Consider the following 17,129-nt stretch of genomic DNA (forward strand, 5'->3'; position numbering starts at 1 on the left):
CTACAATAAGTAGATATATGAAGAATGTGCCTGAAGCAATCGCGTATTTAAGACATCACTATGTTTGTTTTCCTAGCGCAGATGAATTACGTGCTGTTATTCAGTAATTTTACGGTATATGTGATTTTCCGGGTGTAATAGGGGCAATTGACAGTACTCGTGTATCAATACAGTCTCCTGGTGGTCATAATTCGGAAATGTTTCGCAACAGAAAACAATATTTTCCCATTAACGTTCAGACAATTTCAGACGTGAATCTACTGATTAGAAATGTAGTAGCACGATGGCCCGGCTCGGTACATGATAGCTTCATTTTTGATAACTCAGAAATCAGAATGATGTTCTAAACAGGAAGAATACCAGAAGGACATTTATTGGGTGATAATGGTTACCGTCTAGCCCCCTATCTTCTAACTCCCTTTTTGAATCTAAGGACTGAAGGACAAGAAAACTACAACAAAGCTCATGTGGAGACAAGAAACACTGTGGAGAGACAGTATGGGGTGTGGAAAAGGAGGTTCCCAGTGCTATCTTTAGGATTAAGAACAAAAGTAAGAACTGCATTAACCATCATAGTAGCCACTGCTGTTCTTCACAATATTGCAATACAAACTAGAGAGGAGGATCAAGAGCTTCGTGAGTATTTGCAAGAGAAAAGAGTTCATGACAGAAATTATCTTATATTTAATGCGGTACCTGTCCCCGCCGTAAATGTACCTCGTGACGGTGCACCTGCTGCTGTTCGTGAAAGGATTGTCGAAACTCATTTCCTCTAAGAAAGTAGTCCAGTTAAACAAACAAATTCGCAAGCATTTAAATGAAAATGAAAAATGAAATGGCGTATGGCTTTTAGTGCCGGGAGTGTCCGAGGACATGTTCGGCTCGCCAGGTGCAGGTCTTTTGATTTGACGGCCGTAGGCGACCTGAGCGTCGTGATGAGGATGAAATGATGATGAAGACAGCACATACACCCAGCCCTCGGGACAGAGAAATTAACCAATGATGGTTAAAATTCCCGACCCTGCCGGGAATCGAACCCGGAACCCTCTGAACCGAAGGCCAGTACGCTGACCATTTAGCCAATGAGTCGGACATTTTAATGAAATGTTCTTACACAATGATATGAACTTATTTTTATTACATTTTAACTCATTTGCTTTCAATTTACTTGCAATTTAAATTGTGTCTACATCAATGTAATTTTTGTTAGTTCACTTTCACCGATATGCATTTTGTCACATAATGAAAAGATGCAGAAGTATTGTTCTCTAGCACTTGTATGGGACGAGAAATTTTTTTTAAAAAGTTTAAATACAAACGATACTACATTGTTAATAAATAATTACTTGTTCAAATACTTGGCAAGTTTTGCTTGCAACGCAGATGTTTTAAGCTTTTCATTTTCTTGTTTCATGTGTTCAGTTTCTTTCTGCATTTCAAGAAGCCGCATTTCTGAATCATGTTTTCCTTTTAAGTTTTTCAACTCTAGGTTGCATAGTTTTCATCTTTCTTCAGACAGTTCGGAAAGTTTCTCATGGGCTTTGGCAGCTCCGGTCTTTTACACTTTATTTAAATTGGGCCTATTCCTTGCACTCCACGGATTCCTTGAAGTAGTTGACACTGGTTCCGGCTGCGATCGAAACAGGAATCGGAGAAACAGGTGACGTCACTTATTCTCCATGAGGTGTGATCTCCAACATAGCAGAGAGGTTATGTGTCGTACTTGTTTCATCTCCACAGCACCGTTCGTGACCGGTGTTATCTATTTGATCTATATAGAAAACGTCGCTGTCGAACTCATTAGGAATGGGCTCCTCTTGCTCACAGATAAAAGACAATAATTGGGAAGAGTTTTCATCTAATGATGAGGTTTCAGCTGTTCCACTCCCGTTTCATGCATGTTGATCTTATCCTGAACCTTCTGTTGTTTCGACCTGCGCTTAAAATTGTCATAAAATGACTTCAGCTGCTTCGTATATCTTGTTTAAAAAATCTCTAGCATTAAACATGTCCGTTAATTGTTCCCAAACTCTTTCCTTCTCTTTTACAGTCACACCATCAGTTCGCTTATTTTCTATTACATCTTTCTTTTCAGCAACTAACCTTTCCATTAATGCCTTCTCTTCTTTGGAGAAAATCTCTCCTTTTTTAAATGTTTCTTTGTTATCCATTTCTTCTTAGTAGTTATCAAAACAATATTAAATAACTAACTTTTAGATACGAGTTAATTCAATACAGAAACATTACATAACTCGCGGAACTGAATTCTATTGCTTCCTAAACCTCTTTTGTTTTACGAGCGAATCAGAAAGGCCAACATACATTAATTTGTCATGGAAGCCTAAATATTATTCTGATGAATCGTCAAATTTGACGAAACCTCAAATAAAGCCAATCTGCGTTGGTGAAGCGCTTCTCATTTTAACGAATCGTTAGGCCTTGATCGACCGTCACATTTAATGTTCATCAAGACATTTTGATGAAGATTGGTGAAACCGGGCATTAACGGCGATAGAAAAAGTCTAAGCCACCTATCTCAAGAAAACCCTATGCGTAGCAAAGACTGCACTGTCAAGATATGAGTTCACGAGAGAATCTTTTTACATCGAGGAGATAAGAACAAAATGTGCTTACCACATATGCGCACATATCAGAGCCTACTCTACGAAGTACGAGCGAAGAAGGCTGACATCTGGGGAGACTTTTATCTAACAGATGCAATGACAAAATCCTAGTGGAAAAAACCAGGGTACGAACTGAGACACTCCATAGCACGATTCGCAACCCATGGATTCCATTATAAACTATGTCATAGGAAATCTTTCCATGATACGGACGGAAGCTGCATATGCACACGATGTGATTATTACCACGCTAAAGAAGGAGGATAACATTGACTGAACTCGGTACTAAATAACTAGTAACTTTATCCATGCACATTATGCGAAATATAAATCTGTTTATTATTAAAATTGTATTTTGATAGGCATAGGGCATTTTTCTTTTTAGTTGTAGCCATGCAAGTAGCCATATTTTTTGTATTTTATTGTAATTTATTGTATTTTCAACTTGTTTTAAAAAATCCGAAGGAAACTATTCTTCTAGCAATGTTTTATTTGAGAACGGTTATGTTAGATTAACTTCCCGCATGTTACAGGTAGGACTCCAAAGAGTAACAGTACATTGTTGCTGAATTTCAGGAACATGGCCTTCCTCTTCTACTTCTGAAAATTTATGGACTCTTGTCGTGTCGTCCAGTCACAAACACATAATTTTTAAACAATAGACACATTATAACACAGTCCACTTGGTCTAAGAACATACCGTATTCACTCACACACTTTTCGAGGGCAGTAACATATCCACATCACTGAGTCAGATAACGTTATCCCATCCAAGAGATACATGTATATATACAAAATACAAGTGGAAGAAGGAGCAATTAGCTTACAAGGAAACAAATGCAATTGTAATGCTTACAACGTTAGGCGGGAGTCATCAAGAAAACGACTGATTATCTGAATCATTACAGGGGTGGAGTCAAGCAATATACAAGAAACGCTGGTTGGGAAAGGGGTGTTTATGCGTGCTAATCGTTCGAAAAATAATCTCCGTGCGGGAGAATAAAGAGGACATTGGAAAAGTATGTGGTTAATGTCACCATCTCGATCTCCACATATGCAGTGCGGTAGGGCGGTGAGGTGAAAGCGATATTTATATTGTGGGCTAAGGGCATGATTATGTTGGTAATGTGTCGTCTAGTGTTGCCTGTTGCCAAGCATGATTGGCTGAGTCCTTGAGAAGTTTATAATAGTCAGTTTGGGGATGCCTATATTAATAGGCGAAACAATGGTTCGACCAGGAATGCTACCTGCTAAGAAAAGAAGTATTGAAGGCCCTGCAGGAACTAAACACAAGCAAGAAGAACCTTACACTTTATCAGGTATACAACAGAAAAAGAAGTATCTATAAAACGCTCACTTGGGAAAAGAAAAGGATATACTGGGAGGAAGAAGGTAAAAGAGGCAAAGAAAGACCCATAGCTCGCTCTACGCCCCAGGAAGCAAACACAGACACACTACATAAACATGGAAGAATGGATGAAACACTTTATCAATATACTCAACAAGGAAGGAATAACAAACATCCCAGAAAATTATCAAAGTACCAATACACTAGCGCCAACAGCACGGACTCCGCTGACAACAAATGAAGTCCAAAACATCATCTCAGGCACAAAGAAAAACAAAGCTGCAGGACCAGACAATATATACAGTCAGTACATAAAAGACATTGCTCATCTCCTATTGCTTACATGGACAAACTTATACAATACATGCATTGAGACGGCCTCAATACCGGAGAGATGGAGACATTCAAATATTAAAGTACTCTATAAAGGAAATGGTGACCCATGTGACACAAACACATACAGAGGCATCGCTTTGGAGAACATACCGTTCAAGATATTCACAAAAACAATCGTGGCGAGAGTCAGAGAAGAAATAGATGAGTATCTACCAGAAAATCAATTCGGATTCAGGAAAGGAAGATCAGCTATTAACGCCATACAATTACTACTCAATAACATATGGGAAGTCCTTGAAAAAAGAGAAAAGTTTTACGTAGTGTTTATAGACTTCACAAAAGCATTCGACCACATAAATCGAGAACTTGTGACCCAGAAGCTGGAAGAAGCCCTCAACAGACACAATGTGTGGACTAAAACCATAAAAACGATACTACAATGGAACAAAATAAGAATCTCTGACAATATTTCTACTCTCTCAGAACCGATACTTCAAACGAACGTGGTATTATAGTGTGACCCAACTAGCCCGTTACTTTTTATCCTGGGAGCAGAAAAAATAATGAGAATAACCCATAAGGAAGACGTAGTATCGTACGCCTACGCCGATGGTATAGTGATCGGATCAAGAGGCATCACGAAACTACAAAAAGTGATAAAAGATACGGAGGAATGGTGCTACGAATATAAGTTTGAAATTAATACATCAAAAAAATGATGGTATTTAGGCAAGGAGGAAAGATCCCAGCAATGGCAGAAATCTTCATAAAGAGGCAGAATGTAGCCATAGTAAACGACTTCAAGTACCTTGGCATTACTCTGCTAACAAGTGCCAAATGCTTTACAAAACATGTAACAGAGACGGGCGATGCACGAAATCAACTACATCAGAACACTCAGCCTAGAGACGGCGATGGCACTATTTAGATCAACAATCGTGCCTATACTAACATACTGGATAGAAATCATATTGCCGTACCTCACAGAAAACGACCTATTGAGTAAAAGCTCTATACATAAAAAGAGCGATCGGTGTATCCAAGACTACAAGATCAAGACTCGTCTACCTCCTAGCGCGAGAATCCTTCCTCATTGAAGACTTCAGAACACACCTGACTCTACCCAACACCAGAGCATCAGAAAATCTCCTAGCAACACTCAGCAAAAAAAGAGAGAAGACATTCCTTCAGAATTCTTTGGAACTGGGGCCATGATATAGCGGACATGGACAACATCCAACTTCGAGATGAAGCACGTGTTCACAAGACTGGCAGTACATGGTTTCCACCATCTAATTTGTACCAACACCTCATACCATGAACCGACAGAGACATGTAAGTGCAAACTATGTGGATACATGTGTGAACGTTACCACGTAGAACTCTGCATCAAAAGAACTAAAACAATTAAAGAATATGCAATCCAAGGCGCAAGCGCGCGAGTACAGTGTATATAAATGTATTATTTTTCTCTCTTTCTGTATGGCTATTTGGCTGCAATAAATATATTATTATTAATAGGGTCTGTCTGAAGATGGGCCGCGTATTTTGCTGCAGAATCCGCTTGTTCATTACCTATGATTCCGGAATGTTCAAAGGTCCATACTAAAGTTAAGGAAACTTCAGACTGTTCAAGTTGATAAATAAGGTGTTTGACATTGTACAGGTACCAATTAAATGATAATTTACAGGACGTTAGTGACTGTAACACGCTTAATGCAACGGTATATATGGTTGCCTTCGGAAAGGAGTTTTTAAAATATAAATTAACGCTTGACAGATCGCGAATAATTCAGCGGAGTAGATGGAGAAATTTTGTGGTAAGTGATAATGCTCAGTAACAAAGGTGTTGGAAACAAAGTGTGCAGCTCCTACTCCCTGTTTAGTTTTGGATCCATCAGTGTAAATGTCAATACCACAATCCGTAAGGGGTACATTGAGTTTTTATACCTGGGTGTAATATTTTGCGATAAGTGAGAAAGTCCTGGAAAATTCTCCGTAGTGGGTATTATAATGTAAGGTTTATAACAAAGACTATCATAGGCAAAGTAGGGGTTCTTAATAAGGAAGTGCGGTAGATGTGTAATTCCTTGTATGCAAAACATAGCGCTAGCGTTCGCGCATTTCTAGGAGGTCTTGTATTGTAATATTCATTCAAAAGTTGTAGTTTTGGAATGAGTGGGGAATTGAAAAGGGCGAGTTTTTTAAGGAGGTACTTTTTGGCTATCATTTTATGTCGAATAAGAAGTGGATGTTCACCCGATTCTACAAGTAATGCATTAGTAGGTGTAGATCGAAGGGCTCCTAAGCCGATACGTATAGCTTGATATTGTAAGGTATCAAGGTGTTGTAAAGTGGAAATGGTTGCAGTGTCAATTATAGTTGCACTATAATCAAAGCATACCCTTATGGTCGCGCGATATAAGGAAAGAACTCTTATAGGATCTGATCCCCATTTACGTCGTGTGACTGTTTTCAATATTTTGATATACTCGTTAGCTTTTTGTCGTAAATTATTTATATGGATCTTCCAATTAAGTTTATGATCAAAGGTAATGCCTAGATTGGTATGATGGGTGGTGAAAGGGATTTCATATCCGTCAAACGTGATAGGGGAGCGCTCATAAGAGCGTTTTGGAGTAAAAAGCATCGCCGCAGTTTTTGTAATGGGAAGTCTTAAACCATATTGACAGAGCGGGCAAGGCTAACCTTATAGACGGGAGTTAACCGCGAGCTGAGGAGCGCAAGACTAACCTCAGAGATTTGTTATACTTTGTTGAATTCGGGGGAGAGGATACAGCTCCCGTTACCAAAAATAGGGTATGGGTGAGTGAGAGATGTGCTCCCTAGAGGTCCACCGCCTTAGCGATGAGTCCTCTACAAAAAAAAATATCGTCTGGGCTAAGATGCCAGTGTACGGCCGCCTCTTATGAGGCAAGCGAGTAAATCTACGACTTGCAGTTGTACTGTATTTACACCGACGTTGAGCGGGTGGGGGGATGCGCATATCAGCATGCAGTGGGCGCGCATTCTGAGACGATTGTTGCGCACTCTGGTAAAAGAAAATATAAACTTACCTCGAAATTTGTGATTGTCAACGCAAGCACATAGACTGACGAATGTTACGCACTCTGGTAAAAGAAAATAGAAACTCATCTCGAAACTTTCGATTGTCGATGCATGCACACTAACTGACGATAGTTGCGCACTCTGGTGAAAGGAAATATAAGCTTATATCAAAAAAGGCTTTCACGGCCGCAGATCTTATAATCATAGGAATAAAACCAGCTTTTGGGTGGTTAGGCCGTGTGCATTATGCAGAGTTTCGTCCAGACGTGCCATTTGGACTCATCAGCTGGAATGGCACGCCCCTCCAGGACTCTGCTTAGCAGTGGCAGTCCAAACGGTGTGGCCCGGCCGTGTTAGCAAATCAAGTTTGCTAACCTGCTAAAGGAGAAATGATTTCTCCGTTTAAGCCTTTTTTGATATTGTATCTCCAATGGGGGAGCATTTTTTTAAACGGAGAAATCATTTCTCCTTTAGCAGGTTAGCAAACTTGATTTGCTAACACGGCGGGACCACACAGTTTGGTCTGCCACTGCTAAGCAGAGTCCTGGAGGGGCGTGCCATTCCAGCTGATAAGTCCAAATGGCACGTCTGGACGAAACTCTGCATAATGCACACGGCCTAACCACTCAAAAGCTGGTTCTATTCCTGTGATTATAAAATATAACCTTATTTTGATTTTTTCGATTTGTCGATGTGCATGCATCGACTAACAATAGTTGCGCACGCTGGTAAAAGTAAATGTAAGCTCATCTCGTATGCGTGCGCATCTTAACGGGACTTAACCACACCAAGACCGACTCCAATCCTCAGACCGTAATGCTACTCTCGATCGTTCAAAGATGGCGAATCGAGTAGCCGGAATTGTTGGAAATGTGGGTTTGTTTTGGTTTGTTGTTATCGTATGTAGTCGGTGTAATTTTATGAAAGTTGACGATAAATGTTAGTTTCTTTGTAGAATATAAGTTGCGAGTGTATTTATATGAGTCAGTGGACACACAGAATCTGTAATTATACACAGTAATGTGAGAATATGCTTGTTTTGATCGTGCTTTTACCCATTAAAGAACATGAGTGCACTAGGTGGACCAGGTTTTAGTCTAACTATGGCAATGCCTCTCATACAACTATTCTTAAGTTTTATACGGAATTGAACATTAATAGGATTAGGAATATACATCGTGATTATTTTGAAGTCCATGAGAAAACTGTAGCGTACATACATCATTTTGAGAATAAGTCTGAGGTTAGGGAAGCTATTTCTCTACTTCCAAACTATTCGTGTTCCTCGAAAAATATTAATTTAGGTAGAATATAACTGATACTGTGTTATTCCGTCAGTGTGTATGTGCTTCAATATGTCGAGTGATTTAGATGCAAGTGTATTTTACAATAATCTGTGCTTTGCCTGCGGAAATGTTTGGCTCGATCTAATAATAATAATAATAATAATAATAATGCTACTTGCTTTACGTCCCACTAACAACTTTTACGGTTTTCGGAGACGCCGAGGTGCCGGAATTTTGTCCCGCAGGAGTTCTTTTTACGTGCCAGTAAATCTACCGACACGAGGCCGACATATTTGAACACCTTCAAATATCACCGGACTGAGCCAGGATCGAACCTGCCAAGTTGGGGTCAGAAGGCCCGTCTGAGCCAGTCAGCCCGGCTTGGAGTATAACAAATGTTATAAGTGTGACTTGAGGGATTAGCTGGGTTTTACGCTACCAAAACCTTCAGATTCATGCTGTGGTTATCTGTTATCAAGCAGACAGCTCGTCCATGTGGTTTAATATCAATGTTTAGTCAACAAGTTTTTACAATCATGTTCTTTAATGGGTAAAAACCTATTATATCTTTAATGTCTGAACGTTTCATTACTTGTCATTGTCATTGTGTGAAGTGCTGTTATGCCATATGTCAACATTATGTTAACATTACCAGGTCCGTTCATTGGGTTAACATAATCATTTCGGGTGTACATGGGCTGAGTGACTCAGACGGTTAAGGCGCTGGCCTTGTGACCCCAAGTTGGCAGATTCGATCCTGGCTCAGTCCCGTGGTATTTGAAGGTGCTCAAATACGTCAGCCTCGTGTCGGTAGATTTACTGGCATGTAAAAGAGCTACTGCAGGACTAAATTTCGGCATTTCGACGTCTCCTAAAACCGTAAAAAATGTAGTTAGTGGGACGTAAAGCCAATAACATTATTATTTCGGGTGTACTTCCCATTCATTGGGTGCTGAATTTAGGAAATTATCCACCACTTCAAAACTAAGGCAACAAATTATGTTTCACAGTTCTCATGAGACCGAATAAATCAAGGAATTCCGCACCTTAATTTATTTTGATACATTCAAAATGATGTTAGAAATATCATTTCAACAGTTTTATCATGTATTTTCATCTATCCAGCGAAGTGAAATCTAAGAGAAAAAGGTTATTTGACGAATTGAAATTTCTAAATAATCACCTTGTTGGGCTCTTTTCTAGTAGAATATACGTGATTGTAGTTGATTATATGTGGTGCGTACTTGTTGGCGAACCGTTTTCATCCGTATAAAAGTGATTTTCCTTATGTTACATTTATCGTGTTAAATTACAGCCGTTTATATTATATGTACGTGATATTTTCGTGCTAGCCAATACCAATCCGGCTACTTCGGCTGCCATGTTTTTTTATATTACGGTCTGAGGATTGGAGTCGGTCTTGGCCACACAGCACGTGGTTTTAACAGTTATGTGGTGCGGAATTTTGAAAAAGAGAACGACACTATCCTTACTGCTGTCATCTTAACGGGACTTAGCCATGTGCAGGCGTGGAATTTTGAACGAGCCCTAACCTCACTGCTGTTATACTGACAGGAGTTAGCCACATGCAGGTGCGGAATTTTGAACGTGACTATTCTCACTGCTGCCACCGTAACCACGTGGGGAGGGGGGGGGCGGAATTTGATCAGCTGTTAAGATGACAGCTGACACCTTGACAGGTCCTATCTACGTGACCTTTCCGTGCGCGGAATTTGAAATTTGTTATCATGACGGGACTTAGCCACGTGCTTTTGACAGGCGGAATTTTTGAACAACCCTAACCTAACAGCTGTCATCTCAACGGCTCATAGCCATGTGCAACACCATCTTAGAGGGGTGAGGCCTAAGGTCTCTCGACAGCGTTACGGAGGTTAGCATAAGGCTTTATATCCCCATCCAACAAACAAATAACTATGATCAGCGTCCTCTCGCTGCGGAGTACACACACACGGCGCTGTCTTCCTCGTTGTAAGAAAACTGGTTCAATCCTGTTTTTAGCTGTGTGGGACCGGAAATGTCTGTTGTCAGTACTTACGTCAGTACCGCAATCTGTTACGCTGAATAGCTCAAGCGGCACCTTGTAGTGAGTACTTACGTCAGTACCGCAATCTGTTACGCTGAATAGCTCAAGCGGCACCTTGTAGTCACTACTTACGTCAGTACCGCAATCTGTTACGCTGAATAGCTCAAGCGGCACCTTGTAGTGAGTACTTACGTCAGTACCGCAATCTGTTACGCTGAATAGCTCAAGCGGCACCTTGTGGTCAGTACTTACGTCAGTACCGCAATCTGTTACGCTGAATAGCTCAAGCGGCACCTTGTAGTGAGTACTTACGTCAGTACCGCAATCTGTTACGCTGAATAGCTCAAGCGGCACCTTGTAGTGACTACTTACGTCAGTACCGCAATCTGTTACGCTGAATAGCTCAAGCGGCACCTTGTAGTGAGTACTTACGTCAGTACCGCAATCTGTTACGCTGAATAGCTCAAGCGGCACCCTTTTAGTCGCCTCTCTAAACAGAACTATCAAGTTTTGATTGTAACATTCGACTATAAAGATTTGAACACTACAGACTTTTAATTGACTACTGTAATTATCTCATTACCCGATGTAAAATAGGAAACCACGTAAATCTATTATCATGGCTGACGACATAGGTGATTAAAAGGTACAACCCTAGTATTTTGTATGAAATTCTTAATTCATATTATCTCTTCTGCGATGTCTACACAATAAAACATAATTGAAATGTGATTTAACTATGTTGTTGTCTGTCTGTAAGAGGTAAGGGACCTATCTCTTTCGACTACGCAATTACAAAGCCAGTGAGCTTGAATAAAAGACGATATTGAAGAAAATATACATACACTTACCTTTGAAGAAAAACAGTAATCACTACCATCATTAATAGTGGATAGATGAAAGCTCGAAAGATTTACCTGGCTAAGAATCGAATCTAGCCCTACGAACTAGCCCATAGTAAATACCAAGCAAATGCTAGGACTGTATGTTACAGCACCCGACAATTGTGTTCCATGTCAATAATAATAATAATAATATTAATAATAATAATAATAATAATAATAATAATAATAATAATAATAATAATAATATTACTGACTTTTTCATCTCACTAACTTTTTACGGATGCCGAGGTGGAAAATCCAAAGCAAATGCTAGGACTAAATGACACATCACCTAACAATATTAATCCCGTCTTCTCGTTAAAATAATTAGCGATGTTACGAACCTATCTCTTTCGACTGCCGAATTACAAAGCTACTAAGCTAAAATCACAATCACGGAACCTTAAACACTCTTTGATGAAAACAAACGAAGTGAAGATATGAATGGTAAAATTACACACACATTTTCACAGCTTTTCTGTACGTATTTTAATTCTGTGCGTTCACTTTTTGTAATTACCTTATTGGATTTATGTATAAATTAAAATAATAAATGTAATCTATGCATTGGGATAGTCTTGTCCTATCAAGTGAATGTGTGCGGCTCGCTGCGAGTTGGCACACATGTCTCGCAACAGGAAACGGTGTCCATTTTCTGCTTTTCCACTCCGTTCACTGTCGAGCACATTCATACATTAGAAACAGGAATTCTAAAATTTAATCAGATTAAATAATGTTCTACCGGTGTGGAGATTATTATTATTAATATCTAGAAGGGTTGCAGGACAAAATTCCGTTTCCTCAACGTTATCTGTGTACAAATTAGCATATTCGATCCTGGCTTATTCAATATGTATTTTTTACTTTGACGGCCTAGGCACAAGATGGCGGGTATTAGGGTGCGGCCGCTTTGTTCCTATCGTCGCTATAAGACCTATCTGTGTCGGATTGAATCTGCGAAAATGTAGATAACGTCGTGGTAACGGAATTTTGTCCCCGCAGGAGTTCCTTAACATGATAGTAGAATAGTAGAGTTCGATTTCCCCTGGCTGTGCTACGAGCGGTAACGCGGACTTTGCCTACCAAGCAACTGCTGCTCAGCCGGCTCTAAAGGCCTGCAGATTACGAGGTAATGTGCGTGGTCATCATAATAAAACCTCCTCATCCAAGAGATAGTGTGTTTGAATCCCACTGTAGCTACTAAAGCGACCGTTTCGCGGGGTCGGATTCGATTTATAACCATACAACCCTCCAACCAAGCACAGGCTGTATGCAAAACAGAGCTCGCTTGGTAGGCCAAGACACCTTCTGGAGGGGTCGAGTGCTGAGCTATTCTGTCGGTAGTTAAGGGTTCGATTCCATGGCAGAGAGAACGGGTGTTCGAATCTATAATTATTCTCTAGATATTTTGTTTTTAATCTGACATTCAAAAGAACAATCGGTGTTTGGATCCATTACAGTAATATAAAGAGATTTTTATAGTCGTTATGAGTTGGTATTTTTATTCTACAATTAATCAGAGTGATAATGGTTCGAATCCATAACAGAAAGAACGGGGGTTCGAATCTATATTTTTCCAGAGATTTTCTTTTTTTAATCTGACATTCAACAGAGCGATCAGTGATTGAATCCATTAGAGTAATGTAAAGAGGTTTTATTGTGCTCATGTGTTGGTACTTTATTCTACTATTAAATCAGGGTTCGATTCCGTAACAAAGAGAGAAAGGGGTTCCAATCCACATTTTTTTGGAAATTTTATTTCTTTAATCTGACATTCAACAGAGTGATCAGTGTTTGAATATATATCTGTAATACATATTTTTTTCTGTTGCATGTGTTAGAGATTTTCTTCACAGGTCGGATAGAGACGTAAAGCCTTAGCGACGGCGTTTTTTCTGTTCAGAACACGACGGGGAATGTATGCTAACTATTCAGATCTTTACTGTAAGATAACAGCGGTCTATATATGTGTGTGTTCTTTTTCCACTATAACAGGATTGAACCTGTAGAGATTGTCAATATGTTCTGTCTTGTCGGATGGTGACGTAAAGCCTTAGCGACGATGTAGAGGGGGAAGGATTATCTAGCACAGGAGTGCATCTGTCCGTAAAACTGTAAGGAGGAGAAGGAGCGCGGCTAAGCCAAGTGGGCCTCCTCCTCGTTAGACAGAGTTTTACAGATAGATAGACAGTTGTTATTTGCCGGTTGCAGTGTAAAACTATACATCATATCTACCTAAGTGTGCACTTTAATAGTAAAACATCTATTATGTTTATGTGTGATCTTTGTGTGATTTTTCAAGACTTGACAATCTCCAACGACATAAAGCTGTAAAGCATAACTTCAGAATATTTTCATGCAAACAATGTACTGCTACATTTAACAGGAATAGTATAATAGGACAGTTCGGCGGCCGCCACCGGGCTCCCAGGGGCCTCCTCCACTACCGCCACCCGGGAGGCCTTCCCAGGGGCCCGCTCCGCCACCCGCGGGAAATTTGAATTGGTAAACAAACCCACGTGCTTTTTGACAGCTGTCATCGAAAACAACGCATCGCTAACCTCAGTACTACCATCTTAACGCGCCTAAACCTTAGTGGTACCAACTTAACCTCACTAGCGCGAGATTTGAATTGGTAAACAAATTCACGTGCTTTTTAACAGCTACGTGCTTTTTGACAGACAACAGCGTATCGCTAACCTCAGTGCTGTCATCTTGACGGGCCTAAACCTTAGTGCTGCCAACTTAACCTTACTAGCGCGATATTTGAATCGGTAAACAAAGCCACGTGCAGCTGTCATCCGCCATTTTCAATCTACAGAGCACCGTGCTGCCCTCTTTAGCTAGATACCTTTGAAATGTGGTGGCGGCAAATTCCACGTGCTCTTGCTTGGAAACAAACCCATGCGCATTTTTTACAGATACCATCCGCCATCTTTAATCCAAAGAGAACAGTGCTGCCCCTCTTTAGGTACTTACCTTTGAAATGTTGTGGCGGCAAATTCTACGTGCTCTTGTTTGGAAACAAACCCATGTGCTTCGCTGATAGCTGTCATCCGCCATCTCTAATCCAGAGAGAACAGTGCTACACTCTTTAACTAGATAACTTTGAAATATGGTGGCGGCAAATTCCATGTGCTCTTGTTTGGAAACAAATCAACGTGCTTTTTTGACAGCTGTCATCCGCTATCTTTAATCAACAGAGCACCGTGCTGCACTCTGTAGTTGAAATGTGGTGGCGGTAAATTCCACGTGCTCTTGTTTGGAAACAAACCCATGCACTTTTTTGACAAGCAGCCGTCTTTAATCAACAGACCATCGTGCTGCCCTCTTTAGCTACTTACCTTTGAGGCGGTTAATTTGAAAAATTCTATTTGACAAGCTGCCATCTTTAATGAACAGAGCATCGTGCTGCTATCTTGCGGGTAATTTTTACGTCACAGCTGTCACCCACCATCTTGCATTGTTAACCTTAGTGCTGCCCTCTTTAGCTACTTACCTTTGAAGCGGACTATTTGAAAATATCTATTTGAAAAGCTGTCATCCGCCATCTTGCATCGCAAACCTCAGTGCTGCTCTCTTTAGTTGAAATGTGATGGCGGATAATTTGAAAAATTATTTTTGACAAGCAGCCATCTTTATTCAACAGAGTACCGTGCTGCTATCTTTACGGCTACTACATCGCTAATTAGCACTTAGGTGCCTACGACACAAGATGGCGGTGGCTGTTGTAGCCTCTTCCTCTGTTAAGGCATAGCTTTATCGAGCAAGTTTAAACATGCATTGGGGAAAGCTAGAGTATGCACATGCTGCAGTGATGACGTCATTCTGCATGTTTAGACCTGATCGTTTACTTAAGAGTAAGTAGCTGAAGGGTATGCAATTAGTATGCATCATAAAAACAAGAGTTTGCATGTGCTGCAGCGATGACGTTATTGTAGGTGCGCATGTTTAACCCGTTCGTTGACTAAAAGCTTTAGTCTTCGAGAAACAGTGATAGAGAGTAGAGTGCAAACATGACGAAAACATTAATAGTTGATGTGCAAGGCTTTAAAGTAAACGGCAAAAAATTTGTGTTTAAAGAGGTGGCTGGGTTAGATTGCAGTGTGTTGTGGTCGCCAAAACTTGTTAGTTTAGTATTTAGCCCACCGTTCCCTTACTGTTTGCAAACAGATGAAGATAAAAACAGACTCAATGAATTGAAAACAATTTAGGTTTGAAGTGGGAAGAAAAAGGAATACCTTATCGTTTTCTACCTTTAATGATGAATGCACATTTGTCAAGAGCAGATCTTGTTCTTTTAAAGTGTTGTGAAAAGAAAGAATGGTTGCGTGATTTTATACCATCATCGTGTGAAATTATCGACATGCATGAATCGGGGTGCCCATCATTAAAACTCTTCTGAAAGAGCATAGTAGAGAAACAAGTAAACAGTCTTTACAACATGTATGCATGCTCTTCGATTGGTTGTGTTGCAGTGCATGCCGGGAAGTGAACAACATATGTAAACTGCAGTGTCGAAATAACCTTAGTGTAAAAGAAACATTTGTAGAGTAAAGACATCATGTCATTTCTAACAGATACTAAGTGTAACGCAGTTGAAAAGGCGATCGTAAAGTTTTATCCATGCAAAAAGAAACTAAACACTTTTACTGAAGAAGAGTTAAATGCATTACCAAAGGCATTTTTGGTTAATGTTGCTGCGAATGCTGTAAAGAAGATTTGGGATAAGGTGCCTCGTGAGTGGACTCAAGATCCTGTTTTGTCAGAGCATCAAACGTGTAGTTTACATCATGAACACGTTAGTTTAGGTAGAAGACCTTCTGTGAGACAGTGCCGAACATGTCAACTAATTAAAATGTATCACGGACCTAAAAATAACGAGTTGTCTTCACTTATAAACACTTATCATGGCTGCGGAGAGATTAAACAAGGAAACGGTGAAGAAACGTGCTGGGAAAAAGATGAGGAAGCATGTTGGGCGTGGACTCATCAATAAAGTGATTGATCTTCTTTTCTTCGAGCTTCATCTCCCCTGCGGTCCTAGAACACGTTCGCCTGACACGTAGTTACATGCTGCCTGCACAGAGTATGTCGTGTAGCTGTTAAAATCTGCCTCGTAAAGTTATGCTGTGTGTGTTATTACTTAGTGCTTCAGCTGCTCAGAAGAAGATAGCAGCACTTGTCGTTGTAGGTGCAATAAAACGAAAACTGATTGAAAAAGACCGTAAAATAAACAAAGGATAAAATGTATGTATATATATATATATATATATATATATATATATATATATATATATATATATATATATATATTCTAAAATAAATATGAATTGTCAAAACATATTACAGCTGTTGTTTAATCCTACAGCAGGTCCTAGTGACTTAGAAGAAAGGAGAGGTAGAGGACTAAAAGAAAACACACATAAGATTTAAAGTACATCCTCTTTATTAATCCATGAATTAAAGCTTTAACATACAGTTTATTACCACGACGTCGAATAACACGTTCAACTAAATACTAATCAGGATATTTTG

Source organism: Anabrus simplex, chromosome 7 (assembly GCF_040414725.1).
Source record: "Anabrus simplex isolate iqAnaSimp1 chromosome 7, ASM4041472v1, whole genome shotgun sequence".
In the NCBI taxonomy this organism is placed as follows: Eukaryota; Metazoa; Arthropoda; class Insecta; order Orthoptera; family Tettigoniidae; genus Anabrus; species Anabrus simplex.